The following is a 16351-nucleotide window of genomic DNA, read 5'->3' as shown; positions in this document are numbered from 1 at the left end:
GCATGTGACAGAATTGATGGTAGTAATAACAGTAATACTGGCCGGGCACGGTGACTCACGCCTGTAATCCCAGTACTTTGGGAGGCCGAGGCTGGTGGATCGCCTGAGGTCAGGAGTTCCAGACCAATGTAGCCAACATGTGAACCCTCAACTCTACTAAAAATACAAAAATTAGCTGGACATGATGGTGGGTGCCTGTAATCCCAGCTACTTAGGAGGCTGAGGCAGCGTAATCACTTGAATCTGGGAGGCAGAGGTTGCAGTGAGCCAAGATTGTGCCACTGCAATCCAGCCTGGGCGACAGATGGAGACTCTGTCTCAAAAAACAAAACAAAACAAAACAAAACAAACAAACAAACAGAAAAACAATAATGCTGATGGGGTCAAAGAGTAAGCTGTCTGGATCTACACTCAGCACGCCCTGCCTCTCGCTGACAACAAAATATAGCCATTTGTCGCCTAACAACAGGGATATATTCTAAAAAATGCATTATTAGATGATTTCTTTATTGTGTAAGCATCATAAAATGTCCTTACATAAATCTATATTGTGTAGCCTATGGCACACCTAGGCTGTGTGGTCTAGCCTGGTTGCTCCTAGGTTACAAACCTATATAGCATGTTACTGTACTGAACACCACAGGCAATTGTTAACACAATGGTAAGTACCTGTGTATCTAAACATACCTGAACATAGAAAAAGTACAGTAAAAATATGCTGTTATAGTCTTTTTAACTTATTTTAAGTTCAGGGGTACATGTGTAGGTTTGTTATATAATAAACTTGTGTCATGGGGATTGTTGTACAGATTAATTACCCAGGTGTTAAACCGAGTACCCATTAGTTATTTTTCCTGATCCTCTCCCTCCTCTCAACCTCCATGCTCTGATAGGCCCCATTGTGTGTTATTTCCCTCTACATGTCCATGTGTTCTCATCATTTATCTCCCACTTATAAGTGAGAACATGCGGTATTTGGCTTTCTGTTCTTGTGTTAGTGTGCTAAGGATAATGGCCTGCAGCTCCATCCATGTTCCTATAAAGGACATGATCTCGGTCTTTTTTACAGCTGCATAGTATTCCATCGTGTATATATATCACATTTTCCTTATCCAGTCTACCATTGATGGGCATTTAGGTTGATTCCATGTCTTTGCTATTATGAATACTGCTGCAATGAACACACACATGAATATATCTTTATGGTAGAATGATTTGTATTCCTCTGGGTATATGCCCAGTAATGAGATGTTGGGTTGAATGGCAGTTCTGTTTTTAGGTCTTCGAGGAATCACCACATTGTTTTCCACAATGGTTGAACTAATTTTATGGGACCACTGTCCTATATGTGGTCCATCATTGACGGAAAAGTCATTTTGTGATGCACGACTACCAGCATGAACCTAATGACTATTAATCCAGTGGGAAAAAAATCAGGTTTCCTATGTCTTATCGTGTTCAGATAGGGGCCTCTTTTAAACTAATGACAGGAGCATCAAAAAGAGAGGACACTAATAATTCCCAGAATTCCATAAATAGTTTGAAATTCATTAGAATGATTTTATGAACTATTGGCATTACAACATATCACCTGCTAAACAGCTCTATCTTATCTATATCTTAGTTTATTGGAGAATAAAAGGAAGTATTTTAAAAAATTATTTGTCAATTGATTCTATAGTAAATTTTGATTTCCAGTTGTTAAATTTTTAAGGCCTAACTCTAGACCTTAGAGAGACCAGAGTGCAAGGGTAGCAATATCTCATACCGGTTGTTAAGCCACACTACTTCAAAGAAGAATGGATTGATCTCTCCCACATAACCCACAACTTTAATCATTTTCTAGGGAAGTTGCAGACATACTGCTCAAAAGTGAATGAAGGAAGGTGGGAAATCTGTTAGCCTTGAAAAATATTCTGAAAATGACAGTGTAGAACTGATAGCAAGTTTATTTTAAAATTTTCATATCTTTTGTCTAGTATTATTCCCTCTTTCCCAGATCACTTTTTTTAGTTATTAGTTTTATCTTCTGTTTCTGATAAACACCTCCAGTTTTGAAGTGGTTAAATCCCTGTTTTAGGGTCTGCTAGTTTGTATTCAATAACATTAAGTAGCAGAAAATGTATCCTCAGAGGAAGAGCTCTGAACTAGCATTAGAAAGATCTGGTTTTCTGAATCCCAATTTGGACACATGGTCAGACCATGCTTCTTCAGCTCCTTCAGTACATCTTCAACTCCACTGTATGCTGTGTACAGGGCTGCAAACATGACAAGAATGTCTCCATCTTCATGGAGCTCACAGTCTAATTTCATCTGAAGGCCAGGCTTGTTCAGCAGTAACACTATAATCTAGTAACAGCTACACAGGTGGCAAGAAGAAAGACAATCTTCTATCCTTTGGGAGAAGGGAATCAAAGCTGAGGAGACTTTTAGCCCAGTCTTAGTAGCGTTATGTGTTTCCTTAGCAGGCAAGCATTCGGGCTGCGGGAAGAACATTCTGGGCCAACACAGGCACAAATGCACATAATTGTTTGAGGCTAGAATCTGCCACGTGGCTGGAAAATGTAACATTCTCCAGGTATATGCACCTGAAAAAATTCATTTGGAAACCGTGGGATATAATCCATCTTGACGCCTTGTTGAGTTTCATAAAGTGCCCTGGCTCTGCTGTTTGTAGGACTACTTCAGTGAGGCAGCATATTGATGCAGCTGAAAGAGCTTCAGACAAGGGGGGAAAGTTATTTTGTCCTATCACTCGTCAATAAAAATTCAACCTTGGTTCCATTTGTGAGACCAACCTTCTTTAATGTATCTTGGGACGGATAGTAAGGGACCTTTGGCAATAAGCTTGGGGTTGAATCGCAGCAATTACAGGCATGAAATGAAAGGAACCACCTGTCCTGAGAGGCCCCTTAAAAATCCCACCAGTCTTTATTTCCTCTCACAATAGGAGGTTTGGGGAATCTACTGAATAGGATGTAACCACAACAAAACAATGTCTGCCTGTGTGGGTTTTAAAAATAAACCGAAGTGATTTGTATGTGCAAATGGTAACTTAGAAAAAGGAGCGTGGAAAAGCCAAGTTAAAAAAGAAAGCAAACAAGTACTTGAAATCCCTGCCTCTTTCTTTTCCAACAGGTTTCCTCCTTAGAACTGTGGTCTGGAAAACTCATTTATTATTGCTTTGCATACTGAGCAGTTATACACCCCTCTCTTCCCAGGTTCTGCTTTGGAATTCAAATGATATTATAGAAAGTACAGAATAACATAGATATAATATAGATCAGCGGTAATCTTGGGTCCTTGCATGGATAACCGAAAGCCTTCAGGCTTTTAAAAACTATGTGAGGAGAATATGCATTTGCTGTCTTGGCTTGGCTGTATAAATATTCTCTGGAGTCTTGAAAGGTGGGCTCAGGCATACCAGCTTGCATTTTAGGAGAGTTTAATCAACTGACTAATGACATAAAAGAATATATCCATTCACTTAGTGTTTCATTTGCATAGTTTATCAGTAGGAAATTTTTCTAGTAATTTGCATACTCTACTGCTTTCACAACTAGAATAATGAGGAGAAATCATCGAACTCTATAAACAATGGCTATCAGCTAAATCTAGTAGAGAAGGGAAATTAGAATTTATCTAGAGCACCATCATTAACAAGTTTTTAAAAAATATATAATTACTAGTCAGCAGAAATTGGCCAAGTTATAGAGGCTGCACGTTTTAATGTATTTAGATTTTAAAAGTATCTTTAAATGAAATCAGTAATCCTAGAAACTTATAGAGAATAAATCACTAGGTCAAGGAACTAGTTAGGATATACTTTATATTCAAATTCGGTTTGTATGAAAATGTGCTTTTTCACTTACGAGGACCTCTAAGAACATGAAAGGTTACAATTACAAGGCATTTATGTTAAAAGAATATATTTATAGGGAATAGTGCTGCATAATACTAAAATGTCTAATTAAAGAATAAAAACTTCAGCCAATTGCCCAGTTATTCGGTCCACAAAAATATAGAACTCTGACAAATGAATATCTCTCCAAATATGTAGATAATTAAATATCTCTCCAAATATACAGATAATTAAGTTTACAATTTTCAAATAATTTCTCTGAAATAGTTTTAAGGTAACAAATAATGACTTTGAAAGTCAATCAATATTTAAAATTCCATGATCATTTCTGATGTTCTGAAATAATCGTAAAACAGAGAGAGTAAAGCACTTTTATAAAATTCAACAAAACATCAAGATGTATCAGATGTTTTCAAATGATTTCAAATAATTTCTTTTCTTTTAAGGTGCTTATACCCAAAGAATACTAAATTTTCCAGTCAGGTGGGAGATTATGTTTTCAAACGAGTTCATGCATTTGTGCCTGCATTGGCCCAGAACACCCTTCCCACGGCCTAAATACTTGCCTGCTAAGGAAATGCTTTTTCTTCCAATACTGGGCTGAGATTTAACTCCCTTCCCCACAGAGGGCAGAGGATTGTCTTTCTTCTGACCACCTTTGCTGCATTGTAATGATGTTAACTATGACATTGTTTCCTCCAGAACTCGCTATAAAATCATTGCTTTTTTAAATGGAAGATTTTACTAATTCACAATCTTCTTCAAGTCCAAGGAAAGTAGAAGCACGAAAAAATGAGAATTTTGTTGTAAGCTTTTATGGACTTTTTGGAATAGATACAATCTGAATTTGACTGAGCATGACATTTCTTTTAAAAATATGTTCAGGAATACAATTTAGTAGTTAATATTCAAGAAAGTCTGAAAAAGTAGAAATGATGTTTCTAAAGATTTCCATTTTCTTTTATTAAGATTGAAAAATTAAAACTAATTTTAAAAGAATAATTATAAGTATTTCTTATAGTTTTTGATACAAAATGAAAATATTTGATGTATTCACTAAATGTATAAAATCTTTATCTAAAATGACCAGAGTTAAGACACTTTATTTTGAGCCTGTGTTGTAAAAGTAAGCATTATAGAAATACCTTCTGAAAATAAAATAGAACTCTTGATTTCCCTCCCACACAATCTGCTTCCTCTAAGTCTTCCATTCTCAGTAAATGACTAGTGTTCTAACCAGTTGCTGAAAGCAAACTCCAGGAAACATCTTTGATTCTTCTCTTCCCTGTTGTCCATTCAGTGAGATGTTTTCTCTTGTTGGCATACTCTCCTCACACATCTTGATGGTTTCCTGTTGGTACTCAGCTCTTAACCAAAGGACAGCTCCCCGTTAAGCACTGCCTGATCAGTCAGTCTAAATTAGTGCTCCAGCCCTTTCACAGTCACTCCAGAGCCCCGAGCCACCTTGCTCTGTTCTACTTTCTTCATATACCTCACCACCATCCGGAATGATTTTATTCATTGCTGTGCTTTTTTTGGTCTCATCTACCTGAATATAAGCCCACAAAGGGAGAAACTTTTTCTTTCTGTGTTTTTTTTTTCCTGTATGCCAGTGCTAAAATACAATGTTTTTACATGATGCTGGCTTAAAAATATATTTCAAATGAATATTTTGAGAACAGATTTTAACATTTTTATTTCATTCAGCAAATACCTTATTTGTGTCTAGGATTGTGCTAGACAAAGGGCTTATATTGAAAAACAGACATGTTGTCAATTCTATTAACCCGATAAAATTGGACAACTTGGCATTCTTTCTCCCCTCTACCACCCCATTCCCAACTCTTTCTCCTCTCAGGGACCTTACTCATAAAACATGGAACAGCAAAATGGAAACTGCTCAGGCTATATGGGTTAAATGAGTTTGTGACTTCCAAATGTATCATATATGACCTTCAGCAAGTTGTTAATGCTCATAGATGTTGTTTCTTCACTTGAAAAATAGAAATAATTGTTTCAAAAATGGGATATAATAATGAAGGTATATGCTAAATATGTTTAGTACATTATTGGCTTCCAATGAAAGGAAGCTTTTATTACTAAGAGGTTGGTGCAAAAGTAACTGCTGTTTTGCCATTACTTTTAATGGCAACAAGTGCAATTATTTTTGCACAAACCTAATACTATCTCATAAACTGATCTGTTATCAGTCATGCCTCAAACCCATTTTTCACTGAAAATGAATAGTGCTTGCATAAGACCAATTTTCAAGAGGATAATTGGCAACTAGCAAGCATACTAATAAACAGGTATCATAATTTTAAAGGTCTGATTCCTTTTCTTTCCTTAAGAATAAAGCAAGAGATAATTGTGACTGATTCCTGCTGCTTCCGCATATGGCTGCCACATTCTACGGCAGCCCTGGAGGCGGTAGACTGCCAGGAATGTCTGAGTAACTAGTAAGTTGCAGTTATGTTAGAGATGTTGTGATCAACTCATAGCTGGGGTGTGAGTCAAGTAGCTGGCTAAGGAGGTAGCAGCCAGCAGACCCAAAGCACCAAAAAAAAAAAAAAAAGTCATTGCCATCCAGGAGCAAATTAGAAGTATTAGATTGATGCAAAAGTAGTTGTGGTTTTTACCATTGAAAGTAACGGCAAAGTCCACTATTACTTTTGCACCAACCTATCTGACTATGTGTTATTTAAAAAACAAAAAGCAAAAAACAAACAAACAAACAAAAACACCAAGTCTTTTAGGCCATGAGACCCACCAAACATGGGAGCCCAAATAAGTGGCAGTGTAGTAAAGTCACTGAATAATTGAATATCTGACAGGACAAATTTTATTTATTGCTTGATAGATAACATTTGCTTATTTAAAACAAGCTCAGATAATGAGTTGTGTGCTTTGGCAAAATGATCTAAAGCAATTTCAGTTCATTTCTTTTTAGGTTTAAATCACCTCTCTTCTATTTCATTCCCTGATTAGAACTCTTAGCAAACTGTCTCAGGCACATATGGTTATTAAGTCTGATCCACTAACACCCAAAGGCATGTGTGTGTATATGCTAATGTGTATGAGTGTGTGTGTGTGTGTGTGTGTGTGATGTTTCCTTCAGACATGCTCTGACCCTGGGGGAACTTGAATCCTCCTCCCCTATGGGTAACTGAGATAACTATAGATTAATCTGCCCTTTTATCTCTGGCCCTATCTAGCCTCCAAATCCACAATATTTGAGGGTTTGCAGAGGAACTTGGGATTTTGCTATTGTCTGAAATGGGCCAATGCTGAATTATCTCCAAATTGACTAACACTGGTAGGATAGTTTGGTTTAAGAACTAATCCAGATCTATTTGTAGTTGCATCTTCTTAGAGTCTAGATTGAAGTTGGTTTCTTGTTACTGCTTAAATCTTTCTTGAAGCCATCCCAAAAATATAGGGTTCCTCTAGATGAGAAGAGTCTCAGTATGACTCCAAAAGAAAGAGATTCCTTTTGGTTTCCGACTGACTTAGACCCAAATCTCTCCAAATGCCGTGATGGGGAGAGCAAGTTTCAGGATACTTTCTGCCCCATGAAAATTATCTATAATTGTCTTGTTAAATATGGTAGCTACTAACCACATATAGCTTTTAACATTAAAATTCATTAAAATCAAATCAAATAATAAATTGCATCCCCTAGTTCCATGGACCAACTTTTCACATGTTCAATAGCCAAGGTCCATATATAGCACGGATATAAAACATTTCCATCAATACAGAAAGTTCTATTAGGGTGTACTAATCTATAATCATAGATACCACTTGTTTGTTGAATTTTAGCTTTGCTCTACTTAAGTAAGCAAACACATTTGTGGTAATGTTAACAATCACGCATATTCCACTCATGTTTCACCATTAGTGATACTATTATTAATCAAGGATACATCCAGGAGATGGAAGATTATTGCTTAATAAGAGCACTGTTTAGTTTCCTAAGCCAAAAGTTTGCAGTCGACTTCAAAACTAGTGATATCTTGGGGCTTCCAATAATCACGTGTTGAAGAATGGAGAAAAATTCAGTCTATTTTCAATACCTGTTTAGCACCTTATGCTTCCCCTTCTAAAATGCTCATCAGGCTTATAAATACTTATGCAATAGCTATCATCCCCACTAAACTGTAAGACTTCACTGCAACTGACACTGCGTCTGTCTAGTTTGTCATTATAGCCTCAGCATCTGGTACCATACCTACAATATATTTATTGTGCAATATATATTTATTTAATGAATGAATTAATAAATCTTAACTTTCGAAATATCACTCATGGATAAAAATGCCAACTTCTTGGGGTTACTGTGAGGATTATATGGAACAGTGTAAATGAAGTATTTGACATGTGCCTGGTGTGTAAGAGGTGTTCCAATATTACTTCCTCTCCCACCCTTTGATTAATAGGAACTTGGGTCACTTCGATCCATAGGTCAGAGAGACTTATGGTCAAGCTGACAATTTCTCTAAGTCTTAGCAGTTATGCTTCCTTCCCTTTGATCAAAAGCTTGGCTTAAGTTATTAACTACAAGGGGAAAAAAAGGGTTCAGTTCTGTTATTTGGCACTAAGGCAGCCATTCTCCAAGGGAACAAAGCACTAACTCAGAACAGTTAGGTTCATAATTCATACTAGAAATCTCTTCAAGACTAAAATTCTGGCCTTTTACCAACTGTCCGGTTCATTCAGCCTTCTCTTTTCCTATCAGAATTTTAAAGCAAAACTGTGCCAACAATTAAGTGTCCAAACCATTCCTAGAGATTCCTAGACATGAATTAGTACTGCAGGGCCAGTTTGAGGGAGAAATTTGGAATGAATGGAACTTTAGGATGGGCATTTAAACTCTTTTTGTTTGCCCTTGTTCTGTGGTTTCAGCTCTCCCCTAAAATGTTACTTTTGTATATTTCAGAGGTGGAAGGGATGACAAATTCTTGTTTAGCTTAGAGGCAGTTATTAGAGAAGCCAGTTCTAAGATGTACAAAGCAAAAAAGGGGAAAGACCCTAAGTGTTTTGCAGCGTAGTCCCATGTATTATGGAACATGTTGTGGAAAAATGTTTAGCCATCTGCTAACGGATATTAGTAAAAGTGGAGACTGTGTTAAAAAATAAAGCGTTGGGTTGTCCTTTCAGAAAGTTAATAAAAAGAAGGAAGTGAAGACTGCTCATTATTTTTAATGACCCTGCTTTCCTGCAGAGTGCCCGTATCTCCCTGCCTTGACGTTCTGCCGTTCTGCCTTCTTCCAGTTCATTACAGCACACTAAACTGCTCCTTAGAATGATGGCTTTGTTCTAAAGCAGAGTTCATCAAGAGGCGCGAAGTCGCAGGCTTAGCGGTTGTCAATCACAGTTCCAGGGGTAGGTGATGACGCAAAGATGAGCCCAGGACATTGTCCATGGGACAGTCACCAAACCTGACTGCCCTAAACTTCCTTCTCAGCGTGTCTGAATTGTTACAGGGATTTAGCCCTCAAAAGCCTTGTTGTACTTGGGGGGTGATGTAAGCTTCAGTCATTCGTAATATTTCTCATCTGGTACACCAGAGACACCTTGGTGTGGTTAGAAGTAGCCTTCATCCTTGAAAATTTCATGTAGTATATATTTACATCATATTTGCCTTTCTAGTTTTATTTTTTTCAGTGTATACTATTTGCTTGTGTAAACTTTGTGCTATACATTTAGAATAAGGAGCTGTCTGTGCTATCATTGACTGTGGATGAACTGAGATCTCACAGGTTAATTATGGAGAAGTCTATAACAAATTCATTGTAGTGAGACGAAAAAGTTGTAAGTATTCCTTCATTCCACCGTGATGCTAAAAGAAGGTAAGCTGTTTAATCTGGGCATATACATGATAAGGCAGTAAAACAATGTAAGCGTGCACACACACACACACACACACACACGCGCGCGGAATGAAAATTCCAGCTCCAAACTACATTGGGTAAACCTGCTGTCTTTGTTTTAGATCTATATGTACATCTACATTTCTCTTTCCAAATAAGGACTAAAATGGCTGTGCTTTAGGAAGCCCTTTGAACTTTGTATTCACAAGCCCATGTGTTTGAAAAAGAGATAAGACCCCTCTGGAGAGTGCCCAGCTGAATAAAGGACACGCAGCTCTCTCTTCAATGTGGGGCTGGAGTAAGACATGCCGCAGCAGCATTTTCTCTGAACTGAAGAAGGTGGCATCTCTTTGACTTTCTTCAGGCAAAATCATAAGAGATTTACCTATTTATAAACTCAAGAATTGGAGTGATACTCTGCTTGGTTTACTTATGTTTCCATGTGAGCATATGCGTTTTTAAAATAAAAAGTAAGTGAATCTTTTTGCCAAAAGTTTTCAGGCACCATATCCTTTAAAAAAGCCTTGCTAGAAATAAAGTATATGTTTATTCATTAGCTGTCAGGCACTTCTGGGCTCAGTACGCACACACACAGGCTGTTTAATGTGGAGTTTAATAACATTTATATAGAACCATGCTGGGGACTATCTTGGTAGAGAAATATCCATACTGACAAAGCATATTGTTTTGCTTGTCTTCATCCAGTGAAATAGGAAAATAGGATTGCCTCCACCCTATCTAAATGCTGCCACGCTGTTGATAAAAAAAAAAAAATAATAATCCACTTTACTGTCATGCTAGAAAGTGAAGAATGAAACCAGGCAGCCAATTTGAAAGAAAAATGAACATGTTTTAGATTTCCCCAAAGCCCAGTAGAGATTGAGTTAGAGCTATTTTTACCCCCTCCCTAAATGATTTAACTTTGTCGCTTGACAACGATCTAGAGTTGTTTGATGTGTTTAGTTTGGAAGAGACAAACTTGATAAGCTGCTGAGCAGAAAACTAATTAGGAAAGAAAGGGTTCATTGGATTGCAGGAAAAATAACAAAATGAACAAAGGAAAGAAAGTAAATGCTCTGTTCTGTCATTAGTTGGACTCATACTGTGCAGACGGGAGTTACCAAAGTCATTTCCCCAACTGCCAGGCCTCTATAATTGACTTATTATTAGAATCCATAGGAAAAATAACCAAGTGTAGCCAAGACAACTCAATCAAGAAGCTGGTGATGTGGGAAGGGAAAGGCATGGGGAGAAACAATAGCGACCACACCCAACCTTAGCAAGTGAAGAAACACCATGTAGGGGCTGCAGTTACTGGTTAATCACATTGATGTCTGAACTATGCTATTAAGGGTTATGAATTAATTGAGATGCTTAATTGCATTTGCATTTCAGGATGGAAGGCTTCCTTGAGCCTTGTGGTGTAGGTATACAATATTCTAAGTGTGTGCACATGTGCATGTGTATGTCTTTTTTTTTTTTTTTTCTCTGAGATGGAGTCTTGCTCTGTTGCCAGGCTGGGGTGCAGTGGCATGATCTTGGCTGACCGCAACCTCTGCCTCCTGGGTTCAAGCAATTCTCTTGCCTCAGCCTCCCGAGTAGATGGGACTACAGGCGCATGCCACCACACCCAGCTAATTTTTGTAATTTTAGTAGAGATGAGGATTCACCATGTGGGCCAGGATGGTCTCTTGAACTCTTGACATCATGATCCACCCACCTTGGCCTCCTAAAGTGTTGGGATTGCAGGCGTGAGCCACTGCGCCTGTCCATGTGTATGTCTTTTTTTGTATGTTTGCAAAGGAATGATTTGAGGAGAAGTTAGAGTGGAGAAAAGTTTTTGTTGCACAAATCATTGGTTGGAATTGTAGCATTTAAAGAGGTAAAATTTATTAGTGATGGATTAGGATATGCTATCCTCTTGAAGATGCAGTTTGCTCCTTTATAAGAGGCAGTGTGAACCTCCTCATGGGTTGTTTTTGAGCATTGAAAAAGACAATGTGTGTAAAGCATGTTTTATATATATTTATGTATTTATTTATTTTTTAAAGACAGAATTTCGTTCTGGTCACCCAGGCTGGAGTGCAGTGGTATGATCATAGCTCACTGCAGCCTTGGACTCTTGGGCTCAAATAATCCTCCTGCCTCAGCCTCCCAAATATCTAGGACTATAGTCATGTGCCACCAAGCCTAGCTAATTTTTTTTTGTTGTTGTTGTTGTTCAATCAGATTTCCCAGGTTGAATAATTTTTCTTCTTCTTTTTTTGTAGAGATGGGGGTCTTGCTATGTTGCCCAGGCAAGTCTCAAACTCCTAGCCTCAAGTGATCCTCCCACTGCAGCCTCCCAAAGTGCTGGGATTACAGACGTGAGCAGCTGTGCCTGGTCCAGCATGCTTTAATATCTATATAGGAATAAATAAATATTAACTCATTTTTCACCACCCTGAGACCTACATTAAATAGCCACTTCCTTCTGCAACCGACTCGGGACAAAACAAATGAAAAAAAAATCACAGTAAGTTACTGAACAGGAGAACTACGCTTACCGATGCCCGAACATATAAAGAAGGTTAGGGTAGGATGAAATAACACCAAAATATGTATTCAGCAGATTGTTGACTTTCAATTTAATTGCCTCTCTGATTACTTTGGATGCTCTAGGGTGGCACAACAGGAAACTATTTTTAGTAATAAACCTAGATTTAGGCTAAAAATAACTTTAAACAGTTCTACCTCTTTCATCCTTTTGCCCGTCAAGACTATTGAGGTAATAAATTTCAAGCACCAGCATAGAAAGATAATTCTCCAAAATAGATCACATTATTAAGAGTCCTGAGGAAATACTCTATTATAATTTGCTTCCTAGATAATTTTGTAAAATAGATAGATATACAAGAATTATTGCTCAATGATCATAAAATTCCTATGGAATTACATACTCTGGTAGTCAGTATGAACTCATTTTGGCCCACATGTTTTGATAGTGAATACCACAATGTTGTGGTGAAGGGTCAGAAAGGACAGAGAAACAAATGATGTAGGTGATCAGGAAGCCAAAACCGAGAGCAGAGGAGCTAAAGACAACAATAAACCTGAACTGAGAAACAAGAAGGAGGTTGGGGGTTTGCGGAATGAAACTTCTTTGTACTTTATTTGAAGACTCACTTCATGAAAATGTTGCAATACTGTTTCCATCTCCAAAAGAATAAACTCCTAGGTTTGGTAAGGAAGAGTAAATGAAAATTGCAAAAGGTCATTTTCTTCCCAGAACAATATAAAAATTTTGGCAGCCTTTTCTGGCAGTGAAACGTTGAATTATATTTCTTTTTCATATAAAATATGGCCTTTCTATGAGATAAGTCTTTAGGGAAATAAGCCAACATCCTTTCCCACCCTTACAAGCTGTCAGATTATTTTATTTGTTTTGTAAATTTGAATTAGCTAGAAATTATCCATAGAGAGGGGCCAAATAGAAGCAATCAAAGTGGTATACCACACACAATCACAGTCAACTCAAAGTGAATGCAGTTCCTCATGGACTGATTCCAGACTATCATTTTCCAAATCTCATCCATCAGTAGTCAAAACAACCTGAAGTTATTTGGTTTAATTTTATCTGATAAACAGGGTCAGGTCTGGACAGAACCTTACAGATAATTCTTTGGGAAATCTTAGCCCAGAAAGCAAGAATGTTAAAGAAGTTGCAATTTTCCCGATCAAGTTGAACCCATGGGGGAGGATCTACTGGATGAATGAAATAGAACTGGATCTTGGTTCATTTTTACTCCTTAAGAACTCCACATGCTTTCTGCCAAAGATTTTGCAATGTCAGCTGAAACTCATTCCAAGTGGTCATCCATATTTAAACATGAGACAATTCTATATTCTATTTCTTCATTGCTGTAGTAAAAATGGTTTTTTCCTTCTTCTGTCGCAATGCTTCTAAGTTTTATATATTATGATGCTCTGCAGAAAGCTCCTTACATACAGTGGATATTCTCTAAGTTACTCTGTCAACAATGATGTAAAGTAGATCTGCAAGTTACTTTTCTACTAAAAACCAACCACTAACAATAAGGTCGCGCATTAATAAAAGACTCTTGACTAGAAATCTCATCACATTTGATCATTAGCTATATCATAAAACTATGCCTGCAGTTTGACTTAGGTATCTACCACTGTAACCACAGCACCTAAAAGCAAGCCTGCCATATCATTAAAACTTAATAAATATTAGTAGAATGAACAAATGCGTTGATGAAAGACTATAAGCCTAATAACTTTATTTAAAATGCTATTTCATGCCTTACCAGCAAATCTGTAAATGCCTTCTTCTATGAAAATGAATTACATCTAGATACTGCCTGATAGCCTTCAGTTTAGTTGGAGAGAAAAAAACATAAATGGATAAATAGTAAAACCAACATCAGAACGTTGGTGTTAGAAAAAGGTTTAGAATAGTGTTATGAGAGTTAAGAAATGAGACAGGGAAAGATTAGAGAATCAAGAAAGCTTCTTAGAAAAGGTAGTTAATGATAGTGCCTTGAAGAATAGCTAGACATTTTTGTGATTAAAAAAAGACTGGAGTAAAACATTGTCCAGCAGTGTCTGGAGCTGGACAGCCTGAGTTCAAATTATAGCCTCAGCTAGTGAATTTAGCCATGTACACTGCTGAAATTACTTAACTACTCTGTGTAAAACGGAGATGGTAATATTTTCTACCTGATAGGGTGGTTGTGAAGAGGATGCTAGCTACTCTACGAATTTTCCTGATAAAAGCACAATAGCAGGTGAGTCGCACCTCTAGTAACAGAAAATCTAGTTAACACTTAACCTGGTAGAACTTCTCCAGTGAAATATAATATTGAAAGCATTCAAATAACATTACTAACAGTGTATCTCAGAACATTAGGCCATCTTTGAACATGTGGCTCTAGACTCTGCAAACAGCCACAGCCAACTACTGAGGGACTCGCTCTGTCCTGTGTGGACAGACTCGATCCTTAGTAGTACTTCTAGGACTTGGTGCAAGTCATCACCACATGTGCAGTGGTAGTAGCACTAAGATTTCTCACTTGGCAACCAGCACACTTGACAAGAATGTGAAACACTGGTGGGGTGGGGGATGGGAGCAGGGGGGGCGTGTGTATTCTTAGATTTAAACCTGTAGCTGCTCTTTTGTAAAATCCTTCTAATAAATATAACTTTCCTTCATGCTTTGGGGAAACATTTTTCATAGGATGTGAAGGAGTTAGCGTGGAAACTGCCTCACTGGAGATTCTAGGAGGCATCTTCACAGGGCCTAATGCTTTCTTACTTGGAATTCTCAAAGAAATGCAATTGAAGTGGCATATGATTCCTAAAATCATGGCAGGGCATTCCTCATTATCCTCATGAATATGGCATGAACGTTAGCCCTGTTCATTGAGTTTCTTCTGATCTAAGATCTTTTTATCCTGAAATTTCCACTCATAGTTGGCCTTTCATATCAAGCACAAAGACTTATGTACATTTTGTCTGATTCAGTAACCTCTGGAGGAAGATACCTAGTGCTATAGAAATGGAAAATTAATTAATAATACCATAGTATGCTCTTTTGTGCATCTCCATTATAGAGCAGCAATATGAGAAATTACTGGCTCCAACAAACGGGCATGTTTGTATTGCTTTTTCTCAATTTGTGCAAGAACAATGAAAATCAGAATATTACTGCGGACAGATTTAACTGCGGGAGCATAGAACTTCCTTCCACTGCAATCATTTCAGTTACCTTTTCAAGAGGAAAATGAAACTTATTTTAAAAGCTAGGCTTACTTGAATTCAATCTACCCCCTGAGATCTGCCGCTCTTCAAAATTGAAGCTTGTAATAGTGTTGTGTTACAAAGACTATGAAGGAAATTGTATTCACTTTAAAATTATTTTCTTCCAGCAAATTTTCATCGTCTTAATGAAATATATCATGTATTTACACATCATATTGTCAAAAAGAGAAGACAAATAATTTAGCTTATATTATTAAATATGGCTGATTTTATATCCTACCACTAAAGAAAGAAAGAATTTGATTACTAAAACTGTTTTACTTTGAGGTGGACAAAAGAGGGCACTCATGTATTTCATATCTAATTGTGCATACATTTTTCAGCTGCTGAAGGATTGATTAGAGGAAAATGATTTTTTCCAAAGGATTGCAAAAAATGTAAAATTAATATAAAACATTGACACGCACATACTATTTTTTATAAGTAAAAGCAAGCAGGAAAAGGAAACTTTTGGAAGATTACTATATAAATTGCTTTAAAGGTATTTGAGCAACCACATTAAAATAAGCAGACATAAAAATCCTTTTCTACTAGGCTTGATTTAATTCAATCTAAAATAAACAACCATTTAAAAATAATACTATTTGAAAAGAAAAGGAGAAAAACTATTTTACAATCAAAATTTCACAGAAACTAAATTTTGTCTTGAAAAGAATGATGTCCTCTGACCTATAATATATAATCAAAATTGACAAAATTTATAACAGAAAAGAAGGGAATGATCTCAACTCAGTTCCAGCGAGAAGCCTGTTCCCGTCCCAAAGTACCTCCTAGTGACCTCCCATGAACCAGC

This window comes from Piliocolobus tephrosceles, chromosome 10, assembly GCF_002776525.5.
Source record: "Piliocolobus tephrosceles isolate RC106 chromosome 10, ASM277652v3, whole genome shotgun sequence".
NCBI lineage: Eukaryota > Metazoa > Chordata > Mammalia > Primates > Cercopithecidae > Piliocolobus > Piliocolobus tephrosceles.
The sequence above is the reverse complement of the archived record's forward strand: the minus strand, read 5'-3'. Positions refer to the sequence as shown.